We start from the raw sequence: 4,778 nt of genomic DNA, 5'->3' as shown, positions 1-4,778 counted from the left end.
CGGATCTAGGGATGAAGATCTCCTTCCTCATGACCCCCGCCTATCATTCTTCTTAGCGGGTGGAATAGTTGAACGAAGAAGACTGGCCTTACACGTCTACTTCACCAGGATAGAAAGGGCTTAGAGAATAGTAGCTGAGATTTCTAACCCAGACCAAAGAGAGAACAGACAGACTATAAGGAAGTTATGTGCAAAAAAGATCAAGTATTTACTAAATAAGCAGGATCTGGATGAAACTGTCGGATCCTACCTCTCTGAGTCCATTTCTTACAGGCTAGTGGAACCGTTAAGCTCACATCGAACTGAAATGAGATCCCTCTGAGTAGTCGTAGCATCTCAAGTGCTAGCGGAATTCATCTAGGGCGAAATCCAGGTGTAGACGCGCTAGTACCACAAAAAAAGCAAAACCATGTTGCCACCAGGAAATCAGTACTCTCCCCCTTCTCGCTAGGGGTGGTTAGATCTCTCATGTGGCAGGTCAGTTGAATGCTCCGTATCCCTTTCATCAAGACTGGGGGCACAGGATTCATTGATGAGCCTCTTCGTTTGAGGAAAATGAAAAACTTCATATCATCCTCCTTTCGAAGTTAGGAATGCTGGTGAGTGAATCCAGCCAACAGTCAATAGGATACAATTTCATGAATGCCGTAAGTGACCGCCAACTCAAGGAGCAGTGAAAACAGCGTCAAAAACAGGGAGGATCAAAAGGTAAAAAGCTCTTGAGATCGGTGGTTCGTAAACAAGATCGTCACTCAGATACTGTCTCTTCCAGTCATCCTCAGGGGCGATTGAAGCGGGGAGTTGACCGTTGCCTCCGAGGGGATGAGTCCTCCACTCGCCAACCGCGATGTCTTGGTTGAGAGGCCCCACCTACCCATCTTCCCACAGTCTAACTGAGGTAGTACCATCCCCAATTCGCCACTTCTTGTGTTGATGTACAAAGAAATTTCTGTGGGCAATCGACTTCCCTACAGAGGAAGCACTTGTGCACATCAACTTAGGCCCCCGTTCTACACCAGATTATACACTCCCCTGCCTGGCCTATACTGTACCTTCACCTGAGCGAAGGCAAGGGAAGGAAGAGAAAAGAATTACTTTTCAAAATTTAGGCACACCAGAAAGAGACGAAAGAGATACAGGAATGGTTGGCTTAACATAACAAACAAGGAAGGATAAGGATCTACTGCGCCTACTTCTTTTGCTTAACCTTACAGATGCTACCATTCCTTCCTTCAAACAAGAAAGCACCTTAATGCAGATCCGACTGATGTAATAGTTCCAGTTCTTGCACTCCAGAAGCGAGCAACGGACAGTTGGACAGATGCGACAGGAGAGACAACAAAGAGGACTAGTACTGTATGGCCCCTTTCCGACAGATAGAGATAAGACGGATTTACAGGATACTGGAGTTTCCTGATGACCTATTCAGATTCGCTACAAAGGCCTATTTCTTACCGGGATTCCAACCGGGCGTATTCACCGAGATCCTTTTTATTCTAGTATCAATAAAGGCATTGATTTGCTTTGTCCAATTCCTCCTAACCTAACTCCCTACTCTCTTCCACTGTTGATTCAATAGCTGTGGATTCTATTCTGCCTTCAAACCAACCTTCCAGCAGCAACTGCGGAAAGAAGAAGTGACTGACTGGGCAGACTGACTTAAGGGAAGGTATGTAGTGGCTCAACTGACAGAGGAATGGGGGAAGATCACTGAACTGACTTCCTTCCGGTACTATTTGATTTGAACTAGAGCTTGGTTCGCACTCACTGGAATGAATGGAATTGAGACTCAGCCTGATCTCTTAACTAGCCAATAGGGTCTACAGCTGAGCTGCCTTGACTTTTCATTCGTTCACATCCGATTCTTGCTGTAGTAATATGAGATTCCATCCCTCAAACTAAAAAGCTCAAAGACAGGAAAGAGGATAAGATAATTGTAGTACCGGAAAGAAAGGAATGAATGGACTGATCCCGCTAGAACTGCTACTGGCTGACTGACTTGGCCCGCAGAAAGGGAGATTTGAGATAGACCAAGTCAGGGGCGCTAACAAGCGTGCTACTAAGCGCTTACTTCCTTGCCTTAGTCAATCTTTTTGATTTTTCAGATAAAGAACTGTCTATGCCCTACTTCGTTCACTTTCTTTCCTTCTCTCACCCTTGGCTCGCAGGGACCTATAGCGTGCTACTCCTTCGTTTGCCCGGACCGGACCAGAGTGCCCCTGATCCAGTTGAGCTTTTTCTTCCTCCATTGGCCGATCCATCTAATATAGTGAGCTTCTCTTTTCAAGTCCAGAAGAGCGCTTTTTGGAAGTAAAGCAGCCAACTCGCTCTCGGGCTGACTCTCGGGTTTTGGGAACGAAGGCAGGGATATGCTCTTCTAACTTCTCATAGAGGAAGAGGAGGCTCAAGAGCCCAGATCCCATGCTAGTGCTCGAAAAAACCTCCTGAGGCGCGGCTACTGGGACAAGATCCCCGACAATCATCGAAAGAAGAGAGCCGAAATGCTGAGTGAGGTTTTTCAACAATTCCAGCGAGGCGAGATCAAACCTTTTCTAAAAAGGCATAGCTCTTGCAAAAATCATTCAAGGAAGATATGTACTAATGGAAAGCTGGCTCAATCTCGGTCGGGAAATCACTCAATCACCCGAAGTCTGAAAGTCATGAATCTTTAGAAAAAGACACTGAAAGTCTGTTAGGGAGGGCAGATCATTCTTCTTCATATATGAAGCTTGGCACCTTCTCTTTCTTATAGAAGCTTAAGACACCTTAATTTGGAAAGTGATCGATGAACTAAACAGAGGATTCCTACTTGATACAAAAGAGAACATGAACTTCACTCATACTTAAATACTTTAATTGAAGAACTCCTTACTGCATCGAGTGCTCGAGGAAGCAAGAGCGGGATGAGTGCCAACTACAACTACTAATGCTAATGGAAGCCCCTTTCTTGCTCTGCAACTCTCGAACTAGAGGACAGAAAGCGCTATACCGACCCACGGAAGAAGCGAGGACTGGAATCTTGTACGGAAGACAGATCTATTTCATTAAAGGAAGAAGAGGATTCACAGGCAGAAAAAGATCAATAAACAGAAGGCCAAAGAGCCCACTCATCAATTGCTTTTGAAATGCGGATGAGCACGGGCAGGTTATACACTTTCCCGAAGCGGTAAAAGAAAAAGAATATATATATATAAATTTATTTTTCTTATGTATATATAGTCATAGATGGTTCGCAAGCCAAGACAAAGCAGAGCAGCTTCTTCGCCACAGAGCGAGATCAGATCAGAAGGAGGAAGCAAGGCCACCGGAGCCTCGGTAGCTACACTCCGCTCACTCTCCACAGCGAGACTTCGATGCAGGACAAGCGCTCCCCCTACCAAGCGTTCTTTCATTCATTTCATTGCCACCTACTCCAATGCCTGACCGGATCATTTGGATGCTGACACCAAACGGGGGAGTTCCGCAATGCCTCCGCTTTGAATTCGAACGAAAAGACCTTTGGTTCCTTGGTCCGACGTTTGTTTGGCACTGCCCAAATTTGCCTATTGTACATGGATGGCTTGCATGGACACGTTACTGACTCGAGATCAGCAACTCAAGAGAGGGATTCTATTATTCTCAAGATGCGTCCTCTGCTAGTCCGCTAGCGAGAATTCCGAACACTTGTTCTTTAAATGCCCATATCAGACATATGTGTGGATATGTTTTGCTTCTGAAATGTGGTCATCCGACGAAGGTCGAAACCCAATATTTTAGCAGAAAGAACTCTCCTCCTTCCGCTTGAGGGCTGGTAAGAACTTATGCGTCTTCCTGTTAAGGAAGGTTTCTACCTGTGCAGTTTGGTATCTATGGCGAGGGAGCGCAATTGTCGCATCTTCGACAAAAAATAAACTAAGAATACAGAGGCAGGGTAAAAGCGATCGCCAACACAGTTAGATCAGACTTTCCTCTCTGAGGCTCAAGGATGCTAATGATGTCCCCATGAACTCTATTGCAGAGAATGGGGGACTGCTCATTCTCTTGCATGAGTCGGTGGCCAAGACTTGCTCATGGATGAAACCAAAAACCGGGCTGGCATAAAACTGCGAACTCGAGATGGGGCTGTTCGCTTAGGGGTTTGATGACTCAGTCTCATCTCAGAACCTTTTTGTTTTGGGGAGGCTTGAACAGAATTTCTTCATTTTTCCCTTGGACATTACATTACTTGACCGATTGAGGGCTGTCCAACTATCACTATTGGGCTTACTTTACTAGTCTAGGAAAGCCGAGTCGTCTTCTGCTTCTAGGAAAATTTTTACAATTTCAACACTTGACAGCGCTTTTTCCTTATCGTGTGTAGGATAAAGGGATTGGAATTGAAGCATTGGATCACTGACCGATCTAACTGCGACTACTTCTGTTCGAGACTCTACCCCTTGGTTACTGGGAAGCGGGAACATCTCTCGTCTCAAAAGAGGTTGACCTCACTCACTGTGTCTCTCCTGACTGGACTGATGGTTCATGAACCATCCCCGGTTCGGCATAACAGAGCTCTTTCCTCGAGTGAGACCTCGAGGCTAATCGACCAAGGCCCAATCGAGGACATTTTCGAAATCGAGAAATCTCGACGGGAGCAGGTGCTATCAGAGAACAATTAGCCGATTCGGATTTCTTAATTATTCTAAAATAATTCATTGGTAGAATGGAAGGAATTAGGAGACGAGGAGGTGACTGGAACTGGAAATGAATGGGAAGATAGAAAAATGAGAAGAAGAAAGGATTTTTTGGTGAATTAGCTA

Source organism: Dioscorea cayenensis, unplaced genomic scaffold, assembly GCF_009730915.1.
Source record: "Dioscorea cayenensis subsp. rotundata cultivar TDr96_F1 unplaced genomic scaffold, TDr96_F1_v2_PseudoChromosome.rev07_lg8_w22 25.fasta BLBR01000589.1, whole genome shotgun sequence".
Taxonomy (NCBI): domain Eukaryota; kingdom Viridiplantae; phylum Streptophyta; class Magnoliopsida; order Dioscoreales; family Dioscoreaceae; genus Dioscorea; species Dioscorea cayenensis.
The sequence above is the reverse complement of the archived record's forward strand: the minus strand, read 5'-3'. Positions refer to the sequence as shown.